Source organism: Akebia trifoliata, chromosome 12 (genome assembly GCF_017979445.1).
Source record: "Akebia trifoliata isolate Shusen 1 chromosome 12, ASM1797944v1, whole genome shotgun sequence".
Taxonomy (NCBI): domain Eukaryota; kingdom Viridiplantae; phylum Streptophyta; class Magnoliopsida; order Ranunculales; family Lardizabalaceae; genus Akebia; species Akebia trifoliata.
This window is the reverse complement of record NC_141386.1, coordinates 1,495,126-1,506,495: the sequence shown is the minus strand read 5'-3', so window position 1 is coordinate 1,506,495 and position 11,370 is coordinate 1,495,126. Positions and strand designations below refer to the sequence as shown.

Sequence of the window (11,370 nt, the reverse complement as noted above, 5' to 3'; positions counted from 1 at the left end):
AATTATGTTCTCTTTTTAAGTTTCATGAGAGAATTGCAGAATATTGTATGCCATCGTTACTTTATAGTATGTCAAAAATAAATTAGTATCTCATTAGGTTCCTGATTTTTTTGAAATTTTCATTTAGCCCAAGTTAAGTAGTTAGGACTAAGGACCCAATGTAGAAAGTTCTAAAACGAAATACCCATTGAGACCTTTTGTTTCATGACTTTATTGGTTCAATAACTGGTATGTTTTGTCGTAAAAGATGCGTCTTATCACGTAATGGATGTGCAAACATAGGCAATGTAAGAGAGAGAGAGAGAGCGAGAGAGAGAGAGAGAGAGAGAGAGAGAGAGAGAGAGAGAGAGAGAGAGAGAGAGCAATGGCCCATTCCTACAACATACAGTGTCTTCGTGGCACGTTTTAGTAAGAATATAGAACACATTGAGCTCCATAGGAATGGAGCACTGCTCTAGAACCTGAGTCTTTGAAAAAACTCTGTAACAAAATAATTAAAACTATTAAGCAAAACATCAATATGCCTATAAATAATAATAGTTCATGGCAATTTCACCCCACCCTGGTAACTAACCACATGAAACTCACAAGGCACAAAACAAATTATAAGCCACCTCTCAGAACCTGACCTCACCATTGAAACCATAAAAATTGATAATTTAATAAAAATAATAATAATAATAATAGAAAAGAAAAATCAAAAGTTTTTTTTTTTTTTTTTTGGGAAAAATCAAAACTTCATTGCCCTTCACGCTCTCTCAACTCAACCACCTAAACACCCACTCAGCAGTACCAATCTTAAACAGTTCATTGCTGCTTACACTCAGGAGGCCGCTCTCCCTGCTGACCTTCCCCAATTTCGGCTCTTCCACTCTTCTGCAATTTACAAAATAAACACAAATGACATGGTTAATATATTATATACATACATATAGTGCTAAAGGCCCTGGCGGAGGGATTTCTTTCTAATTAAACCCTAAGTTTTAGGGCTTCCCTTAATAGTCCATTTAGTAAAACTTTTCTCTTCCAATCAGTCCATGAACCTCACTCGCTACATTTCTCACGATTGAAATGCCAAATGTTCCCTGACTGTTCAAACTTATCGCTTTCATAAAATAAAAAAATGGATTTTTGGCATCCTAATTGTGTTTTGTAGACTCCATTCGATGTAAAGGATTTGAGAAAGAAGCCATTTTCAAGCATTTTGAAAATGTATGTAAACAACTAGGGTTTTTTCAATGTTTTGCTTCATTTTTGGATGAAAATTGATCAAGGATGGTTCTTTTGGTTTGAAATCATCTAGACAAGTCGTCATGTCAAGCTTTTAGTCGATCTTTCCATGTATTTTAGCTGGAAAAACTTGAAAAATGAAAACTGGTGGGTTTTACCAGCGAGTTCACCAATTTTTATTGTCGAGTCAGACATTGTTTTAAAATTATAGAACTCGACAATAAAAAATGTTGACCTCAACAATAATAATAATAAAAAGTGGTGAGCTCAACAATAATAAGGAGCCATTAAGAAATAAAAAGTTCACTAACTGGACTATCAAGCTACTGCCAAAAAAGTAGGGACTATTTAAAAAGAAATCCCTTTGTCAGGGTCCTTCAACTAATTTTCTCTTATATTATAAGGAAAATTCTAAAGTGACTGTAGGACACTGCATTTGACACTGAGCTGACGTGGACGTGTGCATGGAACTATATATGTTTTCCTCGGGATACAAGTGAAAAGCATCAACAGTTATGTGCACATCTCCACATCAGCTCAGTGTTGAATGCGATGTCATGCGCAGTCACTCTTGGACAACACTTATTTTAAACTTAGATAATTAGATGAAACTGTCACCTTTAGTCCAGCCAATGACACAACATTTGAACCACAGGGAACAGGTTTTAAAGAAGAGATTAGCATCTTCAGAAGACAGGGATTTATTCAAACAAAGGGTTCAACAAATGTACCTTATTCCTACTCTTGCCTTCATCTTCGTCGTCTTCATCCTCATCTTCGTCGTCGTTGTCTTCTTCTTCGTCGTCTTCAGCTTCTTCACTATCTTCATCATCTCCTTCAATTTCTTCAAACTCATCCACCTCGACAGCCTCTCCTGTGAACCAGGACACAGCATGCGGAATAATTTTGTCTCTAATAGTCGACCTGCACAACGCACACAAGATCTATAACTCATCCAAGGAAAATGACCACATGAAGTTGAAAATAATTTAAAATGGCTTCATAAACCTCCTTTATTTCTCATGGAAAAAGCAGGATGAAGAAATTTGCAGATTCACACGACATGCCTCAGTTAACAGCTAACAGGATTATTGTTTCCCTTAAAATTTTAGAGAGCTGATATTGTCACCCCAACTTTTACATATTACACCCCAATTAAATAAATAAATAAAAGTTCAATGGTTGAGAATAAGTGAAAGTTGGGGTGCCAATAGAATCTCTTTCTTTTTCTTTTTCTTTTTTTAAGATTTCTATTTTTGTTGTTGTTGAAAGGTATAATATATTGATAAAGAGGGCAAACATGATACAAGGAGGCCTAGAAAGCCTCACGAGAAGCAACAAAGAAAAGAAACTACAACCTCAGTGATTACATAGAGAGTGCCATCTAAATACAAAATCATCAAAAGAAGTTCCCGCAAACTCTAGGATTTTATATGAGCCTAATCCTAATTGTAAACAAGCTGTTGAAGTTGTTTGAATGTATCATACTGCTTTGTAATGTTGAGGTAATTGAATGGTATGTTTCAATCTTCAATCAAGGTGTCATAAATATTTCAAGAAATTGGGGTGTAATAAGTAAAAATTAGGGGTGCCAATAGCAGCTGTCAAATTTAATCTTGGTCAACCGACCAGGGATTTCCACCATCTTGTTTCTAATAAAGGCCACTTCCATATCTAAACAAAAAAAATTCAACTCACCCAATATCATAGTCTTCTTCCATTTGATTCTGAAGCTGTTCAGCCTGTCAAAGAAATAAAAAAGCAGTTATCACGCATTCGGTACCTTCACTCTACCCAAGCAGTCATGCTGAACTTACAGTGTCTTCATCAATGTCATCACCATCCTCGGGGACTTGTGGTGGATTAAAGAAGTTAAAGAAACTTTCACAATCTTCAGTTTTAGTGACAGGCTTGGCATTCTTTGATCCATTTCTCGGCTTCTTTTTTAAAAGTTTCTGTGTCACACTTTTCCCGGATACCATTCTATCTCCGTCCTACAAATTCCAAATTGAAGCTAGTTATGAAGGAAAGGGACTAAGTAGCAGTTCTTAAGCAAAGTAGGAACCTAACAAACTCACCCTATCGCTTTTTCTAGAATAGGTTCATCATCATCGATCATGTGATATGTTTTTGTGAGAACGGAATTCTTGAAATAAGGGTTAGTATCAAAGAAGAATTCAAGCTTGAATCCCTTAGGATTATCAATCCTAGACCACTTAATATCTTTGAGATATTTGAGAGGCCCTTCATCACGCTCCGAAATCTGAACTCCAAAAAAGGAAACATTATTCCTTCCACAATTAATATCGAGGCAATTCATCAAGACAAACTTGACAATTCAGATCCCCTTACCTCCTCCGCTACAACTTCATTAGTCTTCATTGCTGTGAGCCAGAAATCAGGAACTCCTTTCTCTGTATAGCACAAATGATAAAATAAAATAAAAAACAGGAATTACTAAATAAATTGAAGCACCAAGGGTTACTGTTCATTGGTACCTTCTGTGGCTTTGTCCTCGTCTTGATCCAATACAGCTTCATTTTTAACTCCATCAACTTCAACCACACCATTCACAATTTCATAGCGCTGTACAGTATCTAACCCAATTACCAACCAGAACAAAAAGAAAGACATAAATGGATCTGCATTGAGTAACGGCAGTCCACTATACTACTGATCCTAGATAAAGATTATTGGTCAATGCATTTGACATTTGACAAAATATACCATGATTACATGGACATAGGTGTGTGTCTCAAAACATAGATCCAAAGTGTCTACCACAGCACCTTGGAGAAGCTCCCCCAAGACGTTCATATACATGCCTTACAGTGTAATATGCATGTTCAACTCAAATTTATTAAAATAAGGATAAATAAATATTTAAAAAAAAGTAAATGAGTGCATATTTCTGAACTCTATACGGTTATCCAATAACTTTAAAAAATATAAGCAGATTTATTAGCGTACGAAGGATGGACACACCCAGCCCTCTTTAAAAATAATTTCTAAAGAAATCAATACAGAGATCAGAAATATTCTACAAAATGTTAAATTGTAAGAATTCCAATAAAAGGAATATCAGGTAACATCTTTACACTATTGTTTAGAGGGAGGGAGGAAGAGACCTTGGTGTACAGGGGTTCATAAAGCTTCTGGTACTTGGCTTCAAGAGCTGCTCTCTCCTCAAAAAATTTTGCCTCCAGCTCATCATGTTGGCTCTGCAAAATGAAGAAGCTTCATAAGGCCCCACACCCAAACTTCATCATAAGATTGAGAAAATAACTATTCACTTTGTATTCATTTATTCCACACAAGCACTTCATGCAAAGAAACAAAGCAGGAAAGTAAAAACAGGAACAAGAACAAAAACAAAAACAAAAGGACACATGAATTACTATTTAGAACATAGCATTTTGAAGAGTGAAAATTCTTATAAATAAGGAAACCAACAGTATAGTTCGCAGCATGTAAATAAGACATGATTTGAACTAAAGCAACAAAAAAAAAAGATATATAAGCTAGAAATACGGGTATCTATGAAGAAAAAGGAACCTATTTGAGCAACTCATGTTAAAGATAATGACCTTAACCCAATTTCTAACAGCACGAGAAAAACAAAGCATTGTCTACATGGATTCCACTACAATACCATGTCAAATACATAAAAGAGTTGCAACATATAAAAAATTAAAGAAATTCAACAGATCAGTAATAATTTTGATCATCATGAAGCTCCCTAGAGCTATTGAGATAACATATAGGTCCAAGTCAAACATATTTTCAGGGGGGAGGCTTGTGATCTCTCTTTTGTGTTCCAGATAACTAGATTTACTCATACAACATAACTGCAAAAGATCCCCCACAATTGCATGACAGAAAGAAGAAAATCCATCTCAAATGATATAGTCATGAAACCCCATGTATAACAAGTGGACCTTCTTTATTCGAAACCCATTAGAGCAACTCCAACACACTCTGGCTCAGGCTTTGTATCCTCTCCCAACAGCTATTTTACAGAGCCAGACCCCTTCGAAAGCACTCCAACGCACTCAGGCTGAGGCTCTCTATTTTGAATATTTTGGAGAGAGAGAGAGAGTAGGGGAGGCAAAACAGTAAAAATGATGGCAATTGTGAAACATTTTATTGTAACTGAATTTGTGGACAGTCATTTTGGCTAGTACGGTTGAAGTGAAGATTCTTGAATAGGCAAAATGACTCTCCACAATAAATGCCTACTAGATATGCCTACTTGTGTTGGAGTTGCTCTTAGTGTATTATTTAGTAATGGGGGTGTGGAGCTTGCTGGATTGGGGGGTGAGTTGTTCTTTATGCGATGGGCCTACCTTGCTTGGTATCTTGGTGAATATCAACTCCAAAGTATCACAATAGTGCAAAATCATGGTTTTATATCTCATCCGAGACCAAGATGACTCGCACAAGCCATCTCAGTATCATCCATGAACAAGATAGATAGACATGGCATCTCACATCTGCAGAATCTCGAGAGAAACGAGTTGACTCGGAAGATATATTGAAAATCTCATCCAAGTCATTAAAACTCGTCCAGTCAACTGGAATTTTGCATATTTTAATAATAATAATAATTAATTTTTTTCGAATTTAAACATGTATTCTCTAAACAAAATATGATTTTATAATAAAACATCTTCTAATCTACCTTATATAAAAATTTATACTTATTTTCATATATATATATATATATATATATATAAAATTATAAAATGAGTTAAATGGTTTATCTTGTCCAAGACAACTCGGTCTCATCCATGGACGAGACGAGAGGTCAAACCGAGTTTTGAAACCATGTGTGCAATGTGACAAGCAGTAATACATGGACGAGAAACAAAGATTGGATTTTGCACAACTGTTGATCATAAATCATACTGAAACTAACAGAAGGAACAATTTTTCAGTATATATAACAACACCCACATTCAACCCCTCTACAAACACATAACTTCAACCACAACTAATCAAAATCAAAGATCAAAACTTGGGCTTAGAATGGATACAAAATACAACTCAAACACACAACACTACATTTTATCAACATGAATCCAAAGAAAAAGGGCAGCCAATTTCTAGACTTAACAAACAAACAGAAGTCTGAAACCAAACCTGGATGGTTCTCAGAACCTCGACGCGCTTCCTGACCTTCGGAGAGAGTGTCTCAAGGACATCTGGGACCTGTCCTGCTAGACTCTGAAGCTTATTCTGCCAAACCCAGATACCCTAGAAGGGTCAGTAAACCAAAACACTAGAATTTAATCAAGAAAAGATAAAAAAACAAATGATACCCAGTAATGCAAATCAAAGCACCTTGATAGCATTAGCAAGACTTGTTCGATCCTCAACAGTAAGAGCTATACATCAAGAGGAATATAAAAATTAGGGTTTCAAACACTTCTTCAGTACGGATTATTACATATAGAGAAATTAGGGTTTATGGTGATTTTACCAGAAGCGTCGCTTGGTACATTAGTCCCAATATCGGCCATGTTCAACTGTCCCTTGTTGTCGCTCATGGTGAGAAGAAGAATACTTACAGAGAGAGAATCAAAACCCTAGAAACAGATAGGAAGATTAGGGTTTAAACAGAGAGAGAGAGAGAGAGAGGAGCTTGGGAACCTCAGAGGAGATGAGGTTGCCTTTTAAATCTCTCTCTCTCTCTCTCTGTTGTTGCTAAGCTGTAAAACAAATAAGAGAAGTCCTGAAACACAGTTACAATTTACAGATTCCCCCCCTTAATGTTTAAGCAACTCTTTTCAAACTTTATTTTTTCAACTTCGTTTCAAATTCCACCTCCACCACCAGCCCAGTAATCGTTAATGACAATACTACCCCTCTTTGAAAATGATTAAAACCAAAAGAATAATTATCAGATGTAATAATTTAGAAATAAAATAAAATTAAAATAAATAAATAAATAAAAGGAATATTTAAAATATTTTATTCAAAAAATTTATTAATAGTCAAATGTATTTTATTTTATATTAAAAAAAAAAAAAAAATAGAATTGCAGCTTTGCATATCTACAATTAACTTTCCAATACATCCAACCATGTGCCACCTCAGGTAGACCCTGTTTTAGTTTGTCTAACAATTCTAAGGGACATTCGGACAAAAAAATAGTTTTGGTGTCACCATTAAAAGCTAATAATACAGATCATAAGGTTCATTACATTTCCATTTCTAAGCAGATATAAAACAATTTTTTATGGAAAAAAATTACAATTTTATTTTTCTTTCCTTACTTACAAAGTTTTGATATTTTTCAAAAGAGTAATGCTGAAGTGACCTCAAGATTGGACCTCGCATCGCACACCTTGATGTGAAAGTGTATGGGAAGATTTCGACTGACACTGGAACAAAATATTCAATGTTTCGAGATTTGCCGAATTATGTTAGTTGAGACTAATTAAATCCATTATTTTTCTCACAAAATCCATTCTTTCTCTAGAGATTTGAAAGTCGAAGGAAATACAATCTCAAGGCTCAAGATGAGAGTTAGAATTTTACCTTAAAGGGTGCATTATGACGGTTTTTGATGAGAAAAACCAAGAATTTTCAAGGACATTTAGGTCATTTAAATTAGTCTCTTAGAGAAGACCAATTTGAAGGGATATGTTTTGTTACAAATTAGTGAAACTCATTGTCATATTCTGGACAGTTAGAAGTTGTTGAATTAGTCTTTGCTGAATAAGTCTAGTTTGTTTTTAAGTTTTCATTTATTTAGGAAGTTGTTTTTATCTTCCTTTTATTTAGGAGTTAGTGGCTTTTAATTAGGCAAATAAACTCAAAGGACACTTGGTGTTAGTTGAGATATTTTAGGAAATTCTTTAGTATTTATAAAGTCTGTAATTGTTGTTTTTACATATCTTCATTGAGTAATAAAATTCAGTTCAGCAAATCGTCTCTGTTTTGCTCTTTTTGGCTGCTTCCTTTATTTACATTTTGGTATTTGGTATCAGAGCAAAGTTGGCTAGCAGGTGTTTGATTTTATTGCTCTGTGAAGATGAATAGTGGAAGTGCTACCTCCTATGCTTCTGTAGAAAAGCTTGTTGGTAACAACTATAGTTGCTGGAAGCTTTGTATGGAAGCTTTTCTACAAGGGCATGATTTGTGGGATCTTATATCTGGTGATGAAACTGTAATTCCAAAAGATAATCCCGAAAATGTTGAATTGCGATGAAAATGGAAGATAAAGTGTGGCAAAGCTTTGTTTGCTTACAAACATCAATCGGTAAAGAGTACATGGAGCATGTTCGCGATGTAAAGTCGTCAAAACCAAGTGTGGGAGACACTTGAAAGGTTGTTCACACAAAAGAACACGATGAGGCTGCAATATTTGGATAACAAACTTGCTGGGATGACTCAAGACAATATTTCAATTTCAGAATATTTTCTGAAAATTAAAACTTTGCGTGTTGAAATTTCAAAATTGGATACGGAGGAGCCTGTAGGTGAGGCTCGTTTGCGTCGTTATCTCATTCGCGGACTGCGGAAGGAGTTTATGCCCTTTATTTCTTCGATACAAGGGTGGGCAAATCAATCTTGTATCATTGAATTGGAGAATTTGCTCTCAAATCAAAAAGCTTTGATGAAACAAATGGCCAGCAGCAGCAAGCAATCTCTATCACAAGTGGAGGATGTTCTTTACACAAAAGACAAAGCAAAAAATAATTTTTTTTCCAAGCATTCTTCAGGTGACAGCAAGCAATCCAACACTGAAGGGCAGTCCAGAGGAAATTCAAAAGGCTGTTATAGGTATGGAAAGCTTGGACACTTAAAGCATGATTGTTGTGTGCAGGTGATGTGTAATCGGTGCGGGAAATCAAGCCATATTAAACAAAATTGTCATGTAAATCTCACAAAAGCAGGAGCAAATGTTGCACATGAAACTACTGAATCTGAACAACACAAATGGGAGCAATGCTTATCCATTAAAGTTATTGATCAACCGGTTAATGTGTTTTTGTTGTGCACCAGACCAATATAGAAACATATGCTGATGTTTCCATAGACTACAACAAGGAATGGATTGTAACAACTGATAATTCACTACATCTTGTAGTGAAAGAAGAGCATTACAATATCAAGGAAAACAACTCAAATGGGAAAGGTGTTTCTCTCAAAGATATTTATCATATTCCAGGTTAAAAAAGAATCTTGCTTCCGTTGCGCAAATGGCTGATTCTGGGAGGTATGTTCTTTTTGATCCAGATGATGTGCAAATTATTTCCAATATAAAACACATTGAAGCTGATGTTTTATTTACTGGAAAAAGAAAAGATTTACTATATGTATGGTCTGCAAATAAAGCATATGTGGAAAAGACAGGTCAGAATGCAAGTGCAACACTTTGGCATGCTCAGTTAGGCCATGTTGGCTATCAATTGTTGCAGAAAATCTCTACAAACAAACTTCTTGATGGAATTCCTCTCTTTAAGGAATTTCATCATGATGTGGTTTGTGCTGGTTGCCAATACGGAAAATCACATCGTCTCCCTTTCCCGCATTCAAAGAATAGAGCTTCTATTGCGCTAGAGCTAGTGCAGTCAGATATCTTAGGGCCAACAAGAATACCTAGTTATGCTGGTTTCTGTTATGTGATAGTTATTGTGGACGACTTTTCTCGGTTCACTTGGGTGTATTTCTTGTAATACAAGAGTGAAGCTTTCTCCAAATTTATTCAATTCAAAGAGCAAGTGGAGAAAGAATTTGGGCTGCTAATAAAGTGTCTACGCACTGATAATGGAGGGGAATACATGTCCGATCAATTTCTTGAATATTGCAGGGATCATGGGATTCGGCATCAAATGACTTGTCCAAAAACTCCACAACAAAATGGAGCTGTTGAGCGTAAGTTAGCACATCTTACAGCTATGTGCTTGTCATGGTTGCATGCAAAGAATCTTTCGAGGGAGCTGTGGGCAGCACCTATTAAATCAGCCTATCATGTCATCAATCGCTTACCTCCATGGCTAGGGACAAAATCATCTCCTTTTGAAGCATTATACCATCGCAAACCAAATGTGAGTTATTTTCGAGTTTTTGGGTTAGTTTGTTATGTTCATATATCAAAAAATAATCAGACTAAACTTGACCCAAGGCAAGGTGTTGTATTTTTATTGGTTATGACACTCACAGAAAATGATGGAGATGTATGGATCCAGAAACAAAGAAGGTTGTTGTTTCTCGTGATGTGGTGTTTGACGAAGTTTCATCACACCAAGTTTCAAATATGGACAGCAACAAAACTGATCTTACGCATTTTTTTGGTGATGTTGCATCTAGTGAAAGGGAGAGCAATGTCACTCCATCCAGGGAAAACATTCAACAAGATGAGACTACTGAGGCTGTGATTCAAAGGCCTTCTAGACAAAGAAAGCAACCTGATTATTTAGCTAATTATGAAGTTCAGTTAAATCATTGTTCTGTTGTGTCATGCTTTGTGATGGGCGATTCGTGTGAAAATGAGCCAAAGTCTTACAATGAAGCTAAAGGGATTTTTAAATGGGAAGATGCAATGCGGGAGGAAATATCAGTTCTAAACAAGAACTACACGTGGGAGTTTGTTCCGAAGCTAAAGAACACTGAATTAGTTACTTGTAAATGGGTTTACAAGTTGAAGAAAAGAGTCGATAACACTATTGACAGGTATAAAGCTCGTCTTCTTGCTCGTGGTTTTTCTCAGCAATATGGTTTAGACTATGAGGAGACTTTCAGCCCTGTTGCCAAAATGGTTACGATTCGAACAATTATTTCATTGATTGCTTACAAAGGCTGGAAATTGTGGCAACTAGACATGAAGAACGCATTCCTCTATGGAGAGTTAGATCATGATATCTCTGTGGAGCAGCCCCTTGGATTTACTTCTAAGGAGTTTCCTGACTATGTGTGCCGACTCAAGAAGGCTTTGTATGGCCTCAAGCAAGCTCCACGTGCTTGGTATGGTAAAATCGCTCAATACCTTGTTTTTTGTGGTTTCAAGTCTTCAAATGCAGATCCAAGTCTATTTTTTAAGAAAACATCATCAGTGTGCACAATACTACTTCTCTATGTGGATGATATGATTATTACCGATGATGACAATGCTGAAATAACTCGTCTTCA

At 35.9% G+C, this 11,370-nt stretch overlaps 1 pseudogene across 1 annotated transcript; it reads right to left on the bottom strand.

Moving 5' to 3' along the window:
* Positions 1–503: 503 nt before the first annotated feature.
* LOC147388514 (nucleosome assembly protein 1;2-like) lies at positions 504–6,942 on the bottom strand (annotated as a pseudogene). The gene is made up of 11 exons (XR_015170694.1): positions 6,713–6,942; positions 6,574–6,617; positions 6,373–6,468; positions 4,359–4,451; positions 3,729–3,816; positions 3,583–3,644; positions 3,309–3,493; positions 3,048–3,224; positions 2,929–2,972; positions 1,962–2,154; positions 504–876 (listed from the first exon to the last, which is right to left on the bottom strand). The product of XR_015170694.1 is annotated as a nucleosome assembly protein 1;2-like (transcript).
* Between the last annotated feature and the right edge of the window lie 4,428 nt (positions 6,943–11,370).